We start from the raw sequence: 17,424 nt of genomic DNA, 5'->3' as shown, positions 1-17,424 counted from the left end.
CGGGAACTTCGGGAGCATGTTATCCAGACGACTCCTCAAGAGGGTCTCAGGCTATGCACAACACACACACGCAGCGTCGCTTAGACACACTTGATCTTCTTGTGCCATCAATCACAAGGTACAACTTGCACAGGTCTCAGGTAGTAGAAAGCACACACACTCCATGTCGTTAAGACACACTTTATCCTCCAGTGCCCCCGATCACAGGGCACCTCTTGCTCAGGCAGTAGAAGGTGCACACACACAGCGTCACTTGAGACACACTTTATCTTCTGGTGCCCCCGATCACAGGGCACCTCCAGCGAGTGTCTCAGGCTGTGAACAGCACACACACACAGCTTCACTGAGGCACACTCGCTCTTCTGTTGTGCACGATCACGGGCCAATCCACACAAAAGTCTCAAGCACATGCAGACAGTGACGCTGAGACTTACTTGGCTCTTCGGCACACACATTCACAGGACGATCCTCTCGCAGAACTCAGGCTAGACAGAGCACACGCACACCGTGTCTCAGAGCCTCTTTTGGAACTCCCGGTGGCACAGGGCACAACTTACGAAGGTCTCAGGCTAGACAGAGCACACACACCCACAGCGTATATGAGAGTCTTTTCTGGAAACTTATGTGTTCCTGTGTTTCCAAACACGAAACCAGCTCACCTCAGCCCCTTGGGGATACTAACTTCAGGACACAGCACACAGCTAAGTCCTTCAAGCAGGGGGACACAGCACACAGCAAGCAAAGTCCCTACAGCCTTTCCCTGGTTAAAGCAGCAAACTGCAGGCCAGCCCCAGATCGCACAGCAAGAGCAGTCCTATCCAGCAGTCTATTCAGTTGTTTCTTCCTTGGCAAAGGTTCCTCCTGATCCACAAAGTAGTATCAATCTTGTTCACACTTGATCAAGCCATTCTCCAAAGTTCAGGGGCTTCAGCTCGCATAGTTATACCCCTCAATGGCTTTGAAGTCTTTGTGGTACAGGGGTCCTGACCCCTGCTCAAACCAGTTCTGGATGCCTCCCTACCAGTGACATCTTCTCCCTTTGATTAGTGGGGGTCTGGATTCTCAATCACTCAACAGGGGTTGGGACAATTGTTTTATAGCACCAGCCCAGGCCTCTTCACCTTTAGACCTACTCCTCCTCCTACACACTAGAAGCAGGTCAGTCACTGTTGTCCCACCTCCTCCACTGGGTCAAGACATTCCCCAGATCCCATCGCTTTCAAATCCAGCCAGTCAATCCAAAACCAGGCAGAGACACACAGAAATGTTTAAAGCACAAAAACCAACCCACTTCTAAAAGAGTGGCTTGCAAACACACAATGCAAAAAACATCTTCATAAAAAGATGTGTTATTGCAGGGTGAGTTCAGGCATACTAAACGTCATCTTTCCATCTTGAGCCCTTGGGGAGATAGGCTGGAAAACATATTACATAGCCTCCCATTATATTCTAATAGGCAAGATGGCCTTTCAGCAGTGAAAACGCAATGGAAATGATTTCACTGCCAGGACATGGCACACACTGTGTTACATGTCCCACCTTTCACATGTACTGCACCCTGTCCAGGTGGTACCCTAGACCTACCATAGGGGTGCCTCATGTGTATGGAAAGGGAATGGCAGGGTCTGGTAAGTGTGTGCACTTACCAGAACAACATGGCAGTTTATGAAACTGCACGCGGCCTTGCAATGGCAGGCCTGAGTTCCCTTTCCACTTGAGTGGGTAGCACAATACGTGCTGCAGGCCCACCAGTAGTATTTGCATTACTAGCGCTGGCTCACATAGTGCACTTCACTCGGGACTTTACTAGTAAAGCAAACATACCAATAATGGACAACCAATCACCATTACACTTTACACAGGGAACACTTGCACTTTGACACTGTTTAGCAGTGGCATAGTGTCCAGAGCACCTAAGTTGGCAACACATGTCAGAAAAAAGGTCTAGGGGAAAAGAAAAAAGTTTAGGGAACTTTAGCCAAAAAGGGCCAAGTCCCACAGCAGCTAATCTATACTCATACGAACACCGCCACCGTTGCTCAGCCACATAAATCCAGTGGTCCTACCTATTGCCAACTGCTGTGCAGTAAGTGGGATCAAAAAGGTGGGGGGTGGCTCTCTAAATGGAGCGTGCCCTAGGTAAATAAGGCATATCTTAAAACATGTGAACTACAATCCTGTGCATTACACAGGATGATGCCAAACAAGCATTTAGGTACCTCTTTGTGCATTTTCTGTTACTGCATCCAGACATATGACACAACAACAAACATATGCCTAAAACAAAGCATACAAACACTGGCTGTGCGAGTGTTTGTTAGTAGTTGATATAAATGATTAACAACTATGATTTTGTTGTAAATGATTAGAATTGCTAATTACAAATGGTACATGTGACCATCGCAATGTGAGCACTGGAGAGATGCCAGAGATTGGATGAACATGTAATCTGAGCCCTGTTATGATCCACTGACCCACCCTGCCTTCAGCCTCAGGTCCAATTGTGCCAAATTATGAAGACCTTCCCACAAACAGAACTCACCCAGACACATAAATCCGACTCAGCTCACATGTACCATATAAGCATTGGAAAAGCCAATAGCTCAGCTTGTTAGAGTTGTGACCTCTAAACTTTGCTAATACTTAGTAAAGTCAATTCTAATTACAACACAAAAGTTCACTAAAGCAAACAGAATTTACATATGTTAACAATTACAAAATCTTTGCTAACATAAATTATGCAAAGTATATACAGTAAATTATTGCTAAAAACATTGACCAAGATAATAGGCTCCAAACCTATTGGTTCTGCCCGTGCTTGTTTTTGTTAAAGAAACCGTTAATTCCCTATGCCAAATTAAATGATTTCTACTTGCTGAAAAATGGTCATTAAACTAGGTGGCAAGTAAAGAAGACCCCAGCTCATAATGAAGCATTATAAAATGCTTCCAGGTCATTGTTAAAGGCTCTGACCTCCACTTCCAGGCCATACATGCAGGCAAAGAGCTATAACCAGAAATGGGGCCCTTAACAGCCTGTATAACCTGAAGCAGAAGGACCATGATTCTATGAGAACATTCCATGGAATAAGGATGGAATGTATGAAAATTAAACAGAGCGAAAGAAAAAGGCAAGCATTGTAATATTGGATTTGAAGGTATATGCCAGTTGTAGGGAACTGGGTAACGGTTTGAGGCTGAGTGAAACCCTACTCAAGAAGAAACCACAATTCTTGACAGACAGAGTAAAGTCAAAAGCAAACGCCAAATTAACCTGAATTTAACCCTCTGATAGCTTGGCACATATGCAGTCAGGCTTAACTTGGAGGAAATGTGTAAGTATTTATACAGCACTTCAAACAGTACAAAATTGCAAATACAACGCAAGAAAAATCCCACACAAAAAGAAACAGAGAAATACAGTAAAATCCTATACATTATTTGAGACCAAAATGACAAAAATCCAATCAGTAGAACCGGAGTTTTGAAATTTTGAAGATTTACGAGAAAATAGTACCTAAAAGCACAAAGCACCAACTGTGGTTTTCTGTTGACGCCAGATTGGGACAAAGTCACAAGTTCCGGCTGAATGCAATGAAGCACGGGCCGGATACAGGGACTCTGTTAGGCCCACTGAACAAAGTACCTTATATCCTGTTTGTGGAGCATTGTGACACACAGCACCGGTTCTGATGAGCTGCAGGTGGCGATGCAAGATCCTGCATCGAAGATGCATCGCATAGCAGCAATTCCAATGGAGGCATTGTTGTGAGGTCGTGTATTGAAGAGGTGTCGAGCAGCGGTGGTTTCAAGGTAGAGCTGCGAGGAGATGTATCGCACTGTGTCGGTTCTGTCCAAAAGACCACAACTGGGCTGGCAGAGCACCTTTAGTCCCACTTCCAAGGGTCCAAGACTGGGCTGGCACCATCTTGTGGTTGGTGACAGCTCCTCTCCCTCCTCAATTCAGAAATGGCCCTTTCTGCCAACATCTAGTCCCCCGTTGTCTCACTGTTTGGGAGCAATAGACAAAGACCAACTGCCAGCTACACCTAGTCATGTGACCTAGGATACAGGTTGCAGGCACAAAATGGTTAGGAAAAGAAAATGCCAACTTTCTAAACGTTTTCTATCAAGTATCAGTGCCTGCAAGGGATTTCGTTTGAAAAATGATCGAACTCAATTTAACATGATCTAATTTAAGTGCCCTACTTACTGGCCTCAGAAATATGAATTATAAAAATCAAATACAGTAATCAAAAACTGAATATATCAAGAAGAACAAAGACAGGTGTATTCTTCTTTTGTTGAAATGTATATAACTATGGAGCTTACAAGGTACAAAATACAATTCATATACACAAAAATGACACAGATTAATAATCTAACAAAAAGTTATCTCCTAGTCACTTTTGTAAATAACCCATTTCTCTCACCTATTTACAAATAGAAACTATCATTCCACTTTAAATAATGAATTCCTATATGACCACATTCTGTTGAAAATGGGTTAGATATGTTGATGTTTCGGTCTTTTTTCGTGATTCATCCAGTAGACCATCTTCAGGACAGATAAATTCACATATACACTGCCATCCCATCAGAAATGCACAGTTTACATAGTGTGTGTTGCAGGTTTTTCAGCTGTTGCAGGGCAGTCAGGGTGGATGGACTAGGCTTATGTCTGCCAAATCCTTTCACCACTGGTGTTCTAAAACTTAATACTTTTAGCACTCCTCATGTTAGTGAAGTTGACCAGTCCTAGTCTTAGTCAGGGATTATTACAATACAAATCAATAACTCAACATCCAGTCAATGCTTAGCCAATGGAAAAGACAAAATAATTTAGTTACACAACACAATAATGTGCATAATGTTTGAGTTGTAGCAAAATTAAGTTGGGCATATTAATATCCATCAGGAATTACTGAGGGAGATAGCTTAGGCTGCTCTCATTGGGTGACCTTGTAACATACTCCTTGTGGTACAATTCTCAATAGGTCTTTGGGATTCTCCTCTGGTAGAAATGTGGAGTTTCGGGAATTCTTTGGAGGGTGACCAGCTTGGCCATGGATCAGTTCTTGAAGATCTATCCTGGTTAGAATGGAATTATTTCTCCCATTTCGGTTCCTTTGGGTTGCACAGTAACTTTTGTTGTCAGTTCGATTGTTGAGTAGGGCAAGAAGCACCTACACATTTTTAGTATTTTGGCTCCATTTAGTGTGTGTGGCATGGTACATGGATCACAGAGGTTAGGAACTTTGTTCCAGCCCAGCTGACTGGTGTGCCTAAAGCATTGTCCATGTTCTCACAGTGTTCAGGTGAGTGGAGGCACCAGCAGCACTAATGAAGGAGTCTGTGGCAGAATCACTGTGTTTGCATTTGTGCTAGACATGAGCCTTGGGTTCTTTCTGAGGCCAAGACACAAAACCCATGACATAAGCAATCTAGGTGTAGTGCCCAATGAACAATAAGGTCATGATGCTGGTCTGTCTGTCAAAGTAGTTTTTTTTTGGTACTCTGGCTTATCTTTAGCAGAGACTACAGACTGTGGTTAGGTTTCTTGAAGAACCTCAGGGCTTCAAGGTACTGAGGTGTTGCAATGGAATTCGGACAGACTTTTATTCCTCAGTACTCTTTGTTCACAAGGTCACACAGTTTCTTTATGCTGCAATGAGACTTTGGGGATCCGGACCCCAAACTTGCAGAGCAGTGCAGGTCCCTCTCGAGAGTTCGGTTGATGTATTTGGCTCAAAATACTTCTGTTTCATAATGGTTCCTTTTCTTCTCAGTAGCATCTTCCTCAAGCAGGATTCCTTCAATGATCCTCCTGAATAGTCTGTTAGCTCTCTTTCTTTTAGTAGGGTACAAGGTAGACTCTCTTCAGAGTCTTGATGAAAGATCTCAGACTTCTGGTATAGAACCTAGGAAGTGTTATTGGAGGTGAATATCCCAACTCTGGAGCACGGAAGTTTTTTGTTGCCACTGTTATGGACACCCTGTTTTTGACAGAAATGTTGGCACATTTGCTGGAAGCTTTAGCCTCATGTTCACAGTAAGGTCGCAGAGAGTAGTTGCGAATTCCAACAGACCATGCCAGGCTAGTTAGTGATTGTACTTGTACAAATAAGTAAAACAGTCTGCCTTGAAGCTATAAATAGTATTGCAGCCACCACTGTCAGTCCTCTACAGCCCAGACACATGTTGTAGTCACAGTCACACTCGGTAAGGAGGGTTCACGCCTTGTTGCCTACAGGCCATAAACCCCCCAAAGAGGCTCAATCCTTGTCAAAAATACTTCCTACACACATGCATGATTGTTGTGCTTGCTGAGGTGGGTATCAAAAACCAACAGTTTGCTAGGTTTATCTCAGTGTTGGAGCACACACTGTCCATAACCTTGAATGTGACTTTTCTCTGTCCAACAGTTATATCTTCTAAAACCTTTTTGAGGATCTGGATTTGCACTGTAGAGGTGACCTAGCTTACCAAATATGTCTGCCACCAAAAAGGTATCTAGTCACAGTAGGTGGGATAAGGCACCTGCTGCAGATATATGTGAATCTAGCAACTCTGAGGAAACAATGTAGGTCAGATAGTTAATGTGCTCACTGCAAAAATGACATGTAATCATTTGGACATAGGATTAAATCGGGAAACATCCTTTACAACGCAACTTTTACCACGCAGTGCCTTTACGACGCAACTTTTACAACGCAAACCATTACAACGCATTGCGCTGGGGGGCTCTCTAGGATAGGGAATAGGTTTAATTTACTATCCAACACCTTCCCTACTATCCACGGGGACTGGAGTTGGAATAGTAAATTAAACTATTCATTATCCAGCGCCCCAAAGCACTATGCGTTGTAAAGGCATGCGTTGTAAAGCCAGCGTTGTAAAGGCATGCGTGGTAAAAGCATGCGTTGTAATATCATACATCCGATTAAATCATCATAAAATCTCTTGAAGGTTTCATGTGCCTGCTGTAGCGCACTTCATTCAACCTGGCACTCCCGTTGTGTTAAATAGTTCAGTATGTTGTGCTTTTGGTCCTAAATTTGCATTTAAGCAGTGATGTATATACCTGGATCTTTGAAGGGCTAAAAAAAACATAGTTCTCTGATAATATGGGTGTGATTGAGCTGGGTTGTAAGAAACGCTTGTTAGATGCCAGATGTCCACAAAAGCATATATATAGATATTGTGTGACAAAGGCCGGTGCCTCGGCCGAAACACGTACATGTTGGCTAAAACCTTTAAATAAATCTCTGTGGTTTATATGCTGGTATCCTGTGCTGTGTCAGAGCCTATCAGAATTCATGGATGGGTCTTGTTGGCAAAATATATATCTACACGCAAGACGTACAACGTAGGGGTTATTAGTGAAGGAGGATGGCGAGGAGGAGTTAGGAGAACGGCGATGTAAATGAGAAGGCAGCCATGGGGCAGGTAAGTGCCTTTAAATTAATTTGAATTATTTTGGGAGTGGGGAGGGTGCTTTACAACTCTGTGGAACTTCGCCTAGAAGCACTACGCCTGCTCCATCCTGGCTTAGACAGGACGTCTTGCATCTTGAATGCAGTGATGGTGGTTTGTTTTGTTATATATGCCAGCCACGTTACAAAGAACACACTGTTTCCTGAAGCCAATGTAAAGATGAGACCATGGTCGTAGACAAAATTCTATTCTTTAAACATAGTTCTAGATCAATTGAAGTCTACGCATTTGAAAGAATAGGGGTTCAAGATAAAAAGAACTGCAGTAATCCAGCCTAGATTTAATAAATATCTGGAGTTTTTGATTTAAATTAAATAGATAAAGAATATGTTTCAAGAGATGCTGCAGGTAAAACAAGGATTTCATACCCATTGATATTTTGATCTGACTGGCTTAACTGGCTGGTAACTTGATGTCTATTTTTTTTTTTTTTGCTATGGGAACAAGTGTAGGTATCAGTACTTCTGTCCAGAAATAGAGGTCCCGGAAAGGAAACGAGATATTATGGTATAACATCTCTGTCTTGTCCCCATGTAATCCAAGATGGTCAGCACTCCTCCAGTGATATAGCTTGGTTTGATAGTCCTGTAGCTGGTTAGCGGTTCGTTCTTCCTCCCCAGAGATCTACATGACATTCGGTTTGCCGTCTACATACAACTAGATATCGAACCAAAAAGATTCAATCAAATAGAAGGGAGGCATCAGCTACAAATTGAATAGCACAAGAAATAACACAGATCCCAGCTGCAACCTCACTGAACATTTTCGTCTTGAAGAGGTATGTGGTGGGAAGGAAATCCTACAGGTGCAATATGGTAAGAAGTCAGAGAACCAGTTAAGTGGTTTACTGTGTCAAATGCTGCTGACTTAGCCAGAGCAGCTAAGATGCTGTAATCAGCTTGGCATCGCAAACCGTCCACTCAAGAGTGCTCGGCTAGTTCTGTGCTTTGGCCAGAGTGAAAGCCTATCTGAGAGTAGTGTAGAAGATGGGGGTTCGACACAAAACCTGAAAATTGTTGAAAAGCTACCTTCTCAAACCACTTTGCAATGTATGGCAGTTGTGACACAGGACGTTACTTAGCTAGATTATTTGGATCTAGAAAGGCCTTTTTTGAGCAGCGGGTGGACATGAACTTACTCCAGCAATTTGGAAGCCACCACGGACAACAGAGACTCCTTCACTACTGCATGCGTCCAGTCTGGGTCACACAGATTCTGATTCTTTTGTAATGCAGGAGGTAGGGGATCAGCCGAAGATCCAGATCCCGAAACTCTACACCCTAAAAATTGGCCCACAAATACCTGAACATGCAAAGGACATTGATTTTAATTAGAGAGGCTTGGATGTTCTTAACCACTTGGCTGCTAAGCAATCCCCAACACTATCATTGAATTTCCATTGAAACCAATGGAAACTCCATGACGAGTTACCCTTGTCATTAGCACTGAAGGGGTTAATATTCTCTTCAACGAAGTCAGCAAAAAGTCAGCAAACTTTTTGCAATACTTCAAGTTCTAACATCTGAAGAGTTGAGTAACTCTTTAAGCACTGTAGATATTTCTGCAGAAATGGGCATTAAACGTTTAATTAGAGTAATATAACAAATTGGATTTTCTAATTTCTTTTTTTATAATTCTGGCTTATTCCTAACCATGATTGTCCTGCTGGTTCACTGCAGTTTTGGTGCCAGACACATTCAGATATTCGCAGTGGTTGATTAAGGGACAGTAGTTTAGATGTGAGCCAGCCATCGGCTGCACGACTCCTCTTTTTAGCTTTTGAAGGAAGAGGAACTAGTTTATCGGTCGCAGAAGTAAGTCAATCATATTTTTGATTTAGTTTCAAATCGAGGTCGGCAACCTCCTCAGTGCTAGGACGTTGAAGCATCTATATAATAAAGAAATCTACTGAAAAAGTATTCCACTTTCTTATATTTTTGGCAGGCAGGGCTGTTGTGCTGATTTCCCATCACCCATGCCTTCACAAGTAAAGGGCATCTCAAAATGTCCGACTATGGAACCTGGACACAGGCAGTAAACGTAACACTGTTGAGCATTGGAACAAATAATATCTAAAGTGTGACCTTTATTGTGAGTCGCAAGACAGAGATTTGATTTTAGCTCAAAAGAGGCAAGTAGGGCCTCATACTTCTTTGTTAGGGCATCTGAGGGTATATCAAAATTAGGGGTCCCGATTTATGGTATTTATTTTTTGGTCATTTCCGTCTATATTTATCCATATTTATTTTTTGTCACCTTTTCCTGAATTTATCCATTTTTATTATGGGTTTTGTGAAAAAATTAAAGCTGAAACTGTTCTATTTCCACATTTATTTAACCAATAAATATGCAGTCATGCTTGAATGCCTGCCAGGCTTCGGTGATCTGAACACCCGAAGAAGATACATCAATGCACTTATATGAAAATATGCACATTTGAGTATCAGCCTTGTGCATAACTACTGCTGTTTAAGCCTCTTTACTCAAATTCCTTTCTTTTTTTTAACCCCCTCATCTATCAATTCACACAGTTATTGGCCTGGCAGTCATTTGAAAATGTAACTAGAATCACTCAAAAAGCACCCAATTTCCGTTTGTATCCACAGTTAAAAATAAATACAGACAAGAAAATAAATGGATTTTTGTGTATATTTATCTGTAAAAATCAGTAAAAACAGAAAACAGGGAGCCTTAATGAAAATGAACATTTAGATCACGGAGTTTTAGTAGATGTTACAGGCTTTACAGCAGAAGCCAGAACCTCTATGCTTTGGTTTTTGTCGAAGGAGGTTTGTAACAGCACCACGGCAGATGCACTATTTCCCAGGTCTAATATCTTGACAATCGACGTTTCCAGTGCTGTGCTGCAAAAATAATCTAACACCAGACATTTTAATGAAGCAAGCTAAGCCCTGTTGATGCTGAGCGATGTGATTCAAGTAAAGCATTGGTCGGTGGTGTGATATGGTTTAACACATCCAAAGGTTGCTGTGCTCATGTGCTACTAATGGCTAAACATGCAATAATGCGAAATCCATGAAAATTCTTATTTTTATATGGCTACACCTCAGGTAGAAGAATAAGATCACCTGGCTAGTTTACAGATACACCAGTATCCTTTAAACGTGCCTGGTAGTCGGTGTTATGAGGTACTTAAGACAAAACAGATTAAACAGATTCCATTGTGTTGCCATTCTTTTGTTTAGCTTACCACAGGTCTTACTTCCATAGAGAAACCAGCTGAAGCCCTCATGGACAGAAAAATCTGGACAAAGAGGCTGAAACTAGATAACTGGATCCAGCACCTCATCGACGGCCTGTCCCTTTAAACCTAGACGGGTGGTGACCATATACTGGATGATGGTGGAGATGAAGAACAGATGTTGGAACTTTTGCCTGACTATACTCTGAGCTAAGATGGGATGTCAATCTGCTATTTGATGGTGAATCCCATGGGTTACCTGGTATCCTGACAACATGCGTGACACAAGATTCCCTTAGCCTGGTGCATGCTCAGCCCCAGCTATGGAGGATCAAGGGATTCTCTAGTGCCTATCATACACATTGTAAGTAACCCCTGTCATAGGGGCACTTGTTCATCCCAGGGCCCCAGAAACTCCCAGGCACTCACCCTGACATCATGGGGAAAAGGCATGGGGATGCTACTGGCTGATCTGAGCAGATGTGATTCACCCCATCACTTCCCCACACTGCCTCAAGCTCAAGTACCTCCCCCAACCCTGACCGAGCATGCCCCTGGAAACCTGAGTGATAGGAAAAGGCCACCTGGAGTGCTGCAGCTTCCAAGACCACTCAGGGGGTTCTCTGAAACTACTCTGCAGCATTGTTTGTAAACATGCCTTACTCACAACTTCTGTTGCCGTTGACACAGCTTTTTAACTATACTGTACCAACTCTTCAAAAGACTCAAAAGTAGGAGCACAGTGTAAATTAATCCATATATAAAATAACTACTACTTTCTCACTGTCCTTTTCTACGTATGTGTCATTCATTCATCTAAACAGACAAAACAGCATAAAGAACGAGTGAGGGAGATACAAGGGACATAATAAAAAGGAGGGCTGATCGAGGCAGAGAGAGAGAGCTATAGAATGAGGGATGCAGAGATGCGCAGAGAGCGAAGGACAAGGGGGTGTCTGCGGATGCATGACTGATTTTTCAAATGTATGTCGGAATCCCTCGCTATTAGTGTGCAGCAAGTGGAAAGCGGTGTCAGTCAGACTCTAAATGCGACTGCGAAGCAGCTCATGTATTTCAGTGACATTCACTGGACCACTTCGCGCGCAGCAATGAACACTTTTATCTGACAACAGAAATGGAAAATCTTTTAGGAAGGGAGGAGCAGCCATCGCTATGGAAAGATATGCTTCAGTGTACAAAAGGATAATGTCATGCGGTCTTGTCTTTCAACGCTCTTAATGTCAAGCCTTTCTCTTTGAATGCTCCTTTTACAATGCGACGGTTCGCTGTCTGCAACTTAATGCAGAAATCTTTACATAATTTGCCGATTTAATTTACACTGCTTGCCTGCTAAAAAGCAGTAGGCTTGCACGGTGTACCTGTCATCAGCCGGTTGAGATTGTGTGTCACACCTTCGGGGTCTGCTTAGCCCCCAAAGGCTTGCCTCTGTGAGCCTCCTCGCTGCCATATCTGATATTTGAGGCTGTAAAGCGAACTCGTGCAGCACCAGGAGGGAACCTGGCATGTGCCACACCACACTGGACGTGTTCAGAAGTAATGTGGGTGCAGGGCAATAGTGTCCCGCTAGAGTACCTAATGTATATTTTTATGATATACTTTGAATATTCATTGCCCATTTTATTGTATTTGCGCTTTCATTCACAATTTCTGTTCCATTTCCCGAAAGCTGCTAATGCGTTCTCAAGAATTGTATGAAGCATGAGTCACAAACATGGGTGGAGATTCCATTAGTGTGGCGGGTGCAGTTTCACCGGGGCTCTGTTTTCGTTGGCTCTACTTCAACAGTGAATGCCTGTTTCTTAGTACGAAACCAGGGGATGGGGGCAGAATGCCTAAGATTACGTTAGGGTCCACGCTGCCCTTCCTATGCCACTGGTCACAAACAGACAAGCACACACCGGCGAGTATCCATTTACAACAGGGCTTAAACTGAGGTTGGAAAGATACGCTGGCAAGCACTGCAACTACCTCACAGCTCATCCACTATTAACAGGACTGAAAAGGAGTTAGAGTTAGGGCGGGCATACTTACTAGGAGTGGGCTTAACTAGTGTAATTGACTCTAGTGTATTTACTACAGAATTATGTGTAATAACGCGAGGCCCATAATCTAGCAGTCTAAAAATTCTCTGAGCACAAAATGCACCCATGAGTCCATAATGGACCAAAGTAATGCCTTTTGGGCTAAGGCAATAGCACTAAATGCAACAAGACACGAACAGTAGCAGGCAGCAGTCACCCGTGCTCTCTAAATGTGTTGGTCCTTTACTGTTGAGTTAGTTAGAATTAATCTTTTATAAAAGAAAATTATTTTTTATTTGAGTTTTATATAGCACTGGCTAGACCCGGTGGTATCAGAGCGCTTTACATGAGGATCAGAGTTACAGGCTAACATGTTACATTTGTTTAAGAAGCAATCAAAACATAGGAAACAAAGAAAAAGGGCAGAGTTACAGAAAATTTGTTATGAGAGGGAGAGGGAAGGGAGCAACAGAGAGACGGGAGAAACTGAGCCCAAAATCTTGATTAATCAAGCAGGAGTAATTGCGCAATTTCATTAATTTTGCACTACAAGAGTAATGCTGAATTATCAAAATTCCTTAGTACTTACTTAAGCGTACTACTCTTCCTGGGGTACAATCCGTCGTCAACCAGGACTCTCCGCCATCTCTGTTTTGGATTTTTCTTTCAATCTGACTCCAGGTGTAGCCCGTCTCCTTGCAGTTAGCCCCAAGGCCTTGCCACCAGATGTTTCTTGGCCTTCCTCTTTTCCCTTTCCCTTGAGGTTTCTAAGTCAGGGCTTGCCTGGTGGTGTTTGATGCAGGATTCACCTATCCAGCTCCAGCATGTTTTCATAAATTCTTCATGGGCAGGTAGTTATGTGGAATAACCAAAAGTACTGCAACTAATCCGTGTATTTTACATTTACAATGCCTTCTGCTTTTGAAAAAAAGCAATCACATGGCAACTCTACTAAGATTGGAGCATTCTGCTCCTAGACAAGCCTGTCAGCTTGTATAGCGGGACATTACCACCAAGACACCATGCTTTTTGATGGGCCCTTTATTCGTGCTACAGCATTACTATTTGTAGATTTTTAAAACAAAGCTACTGTCTTTTTTAACAAGACAACTTACACAGGTGATTCTTCTAGATGGAGCCTGATCTGCCATCTTTTCTCTTTCCCTAGATGACGTGTTGGTAACCTTTGAAAAATACTTTCTTCCGTTGCCAAATGTGCTTCCATACTATGGCTCAAACACACAAGAACTTCTGGTATAGCTGCTCTTAGAGCATGAGTGTTAGAGAGGGAGATGCAGGACTTTCAAAAGACCCGGAGGAAAAACAAAGTGTGTGCCCATTGGAGCATATGTGGAAAAGAAATGTTATTACTTTTGGCTGCTTGGGCACTAGTGCAAGACTGGTTGGTTATATGCACACAGCGAAACCCCATCACCCTATAGCATTAGGTCCGGGACCCAGATTAGGCCTGGATGGAGAAGTGATCATCAGCTATCCAGCCTGGTAAACAGCCCTGAAGTCATGAACACATTTTTCTTGCAGACCCGGATGGTCGGAGTCACTCTCGACACTCACTCAGTACAGAGCGGAGCTGTGAATAGATGGTGCATGACTGATTCCACTCCTGCTGCCAGCCTTTTGAATGAACGTCCACTGTGGTCACCACGAGGTCCCATTCCGCTCAACTGGTGCTTCTAGGGCAGTGTTTAGCCAGAGGCTAGAGAAGTGTGTCCCTTATGCACATGCGCAGGCAAGCCAAGCCAGAGGCCGAAGGCTGTATCCCATATGCACAAATGCACGCGCACAGGCAAATCATTCTTCTTCGCTAAACTATGCCATATTGACCGTGTGCTTATTTAATGCACAGAGGAGTAGATGAATCACATTTTTTGTCTCCCCGACTGCCTTCCATTGCAATAATTTAAAACTAGCTAATAAACATGATGGTTTGTTAGAACTGCTACAAATTAAATTTCAAGTGTCTCGAGCCTACAAATATAAACAGAATATAATTGGAGCTATTTAAAGAATCCATTTGTAACTTAGATTAAGCATGCTTTCCATTTGCAGGAGATAAACAGCCATAGAGAAAAGCCTTTGCTGAGCGAGCAAGAAGCAATTACATCAGTTTAAAATATTAATATGCAGCGCCTATTCCTGAAAGAAAAAAAATAAAGCCTTAGAAAATTGTTGATGTTCTTTCTAGAAGATCGGATCTCAATTCATATAGAGGAGCGGGAACCAGAAAGCATTCTGCAACTTAATCGAGTCATAACCGTTTTATAGGTACAATGGGTTTTCATTCCTTTTTATGAATGTTCAGAATTAGTTTGTTCAATTAGTACGGCCCGAAGAACATAACAATAAAGGAAACAAACATTTCTGAGTTCAACATATATTTACAAGAAAGAGGAAACTTTGGTGGAAAGGAAACAGTTCCCTGGTTGTGCATTCTGTAGAAGTAAAGTAATAAGCAAGGCAGGATTGCAATAAAGGCATATGCTAACTCTGCCGAGGCCTGCCAGAATGTTGTACAGGTGGGCATTAGGAAGCAATGCGCATTGCACCGAAAACATAAAAATGGCTTCCATGGGGATTTCAGAATGTGTACTGTAAAGTAATGATGAGCAATGCTTGAAAAAATCAAAAGGCAAATTTGACTCTGTGCCTGCTCCCTCTGCCTTCCATCCTCAACAGACTAAAACAAGTTAATTAACTGGATTGCAAATCCACAAAAACTGTGGAAGTTCTCACCGGCATGAGCCATATTGCTGTCATATGTTTCTGATAATTAATTTGAGAGCTCAACTAAGCAACCATGACATATCCAAGCTATCTATCTAAATTATATATTTAGACATGTGTAACTAAGTGCCTGTTAATGTATCTAAGGTTCGGAAGTGGAGTGATATGGGAGATCCATCAGCACAAGGTGATGGGTGGTAGCTTCCCTTCTGCCTACTGCCATCCCTCTTCACCCACCTCTAAATATGGGGCCAGGCTCAGTTATCTAATAGAGAGGAAACAGGAGGTGGTGAAGCACAGGTGTGGTAGATATAGGGCAGAGAAAGAAATACCACACAGGCCTCTCAAAAGCTTTTGCGGAACCCAGATCCCTAACATGCGCAGTAACTTCCCCTGATTTTCGAGCAGCAGGAGTACTTCCTTTATAATAGAAAGCATGTCCAAGGAAACACATATAGGCAGCTCCCACATACGGTGCCACTAAGTGGTGGCTGCTATTACCAGTCTATTTCTCAAAAATCTATATCACAAAATCAGAAAAGTATTGATTTGGGAAAAATGCATACATTTTGCAGAGGCAGTGTGGAGATCTGAAATATGCAGTGCCTAGACCAAAGATGCCTAGCTTATGCTCCCATGTGATAGCCCTACTACAATCAGTATAGATACTGGTGGTGTTGGAAATGGCCTTTTCGTAGGGATATTCCCATGTTTTTCTTTTGTTTCTTCCTCCTAATTTTCCTGACCTGTTTTTGCTGGCTTTAGAAATCTGGCCACTTTACCTCTGCTGATCATAATGATTATAATTGGTTATCCATGATTGGCATATTTGATTTACTGATAAGTTCCTAGTAAAGTGCACTAAATGTGCCAGGGCCTATAAATCAATTGCTACAAGAAGGCTTTAAGGGTGGCCGGTAAACTCCGCTCTGCCAGTGGAGCTGCTGGAGTTTTTGTCACTCTGTACTCCGCTTGGTGTGCAGAATTCAGCAAAAACTCCCCCTCTGCTGCATAGTGGAGTTTTAATGGCACCCACTCCTAATTTAGTAGACCCAATGACATGCAGCGGAAGCAACTCCGGCCCAACTGGGAAATCACAGGTACAGCTGCTGCAAAACTACTGAATTGCCCTCGGCCCCCTGTGAATGGTAAGTCGAGCACATTCTGCAGGGCCAGAGATAACCATCCCCATGACAGACATCAATCCGAGACCATGCTTAGGCACACTCTCTCGCCGGTTGGCAACGCCACTTCACACAGCAGTGAATCACACAATGGGACAAAAGAAAATAACAGGAGACAAATGGTAAACAGAGACCCTGCCTACTTTACATCTAACATTTGCACACCAATATAATTTACTCAAGTGCCTAAAGCCATATGGGAAAATAAAAACAAACACAAAAGGGCAGGTCCCACCTCTGCTCTCTTCATACAACCTTCCACTTGAATCAGGTGCTGAGCAGCCCTTCAACCCTCTCAGCACATGCAGGCAGGAAAGTCAGACTCAAACGCTAAAATTAGGAACCCACATGAAGGCTCCGATTAGGGCAAAGGGCTCCTGTGCATCACAAGGCTGAAGGGGGCAGTGGCTGTTCTCGGCCTATGGAGGTCAGCCCCTGAGAAGAAACCAGTCACTGCACTCTCCTGCTGATGCAGAAGCCCCTCTGGCTGTGGCCCAAACACCAGGCTGAGGAGTTCACAGGAGCAGAGAAACTTGCATCCCTCTCTGTGTATACATCTGAGCCTGAAGCCCTCCAGCAAATACTTCCTGGGACGTCACCTAGCTGAGCTACAACTGTACACATTTTTCCGGCATGCCCTAAGTGTCTACCTGACTCTTGCTGCCTCCCAGCATTCCTGTGTTTTCTTTGTCCACTTTGAGTTCATTGAGTTCCGGTGGGGGCACACAATTGTGCGACTCCTGCAAGCTGTAGGT

The sequence above is a fragment of the Lissotriton helveticus genome, chromosome 2_2, assembly GCF_964261635.1.
Source record: "Lissotriton helveticus chromosome 2_2, aLisHel1.1, whole genome shotgun sequence".
In the NCBI taxonomy this organism is placed as follows: domain Eukaryota; kingdom Metazoa; phylum Chordata; class Amphibia; order Caudata; family Salamandridae; genus Lissotriton; species Lissotriton helveticus.
The sequence above is the reverse complement of the archived record's forward strand: the minus strand, read 5'-3'. Positions refer to the sequence as shown.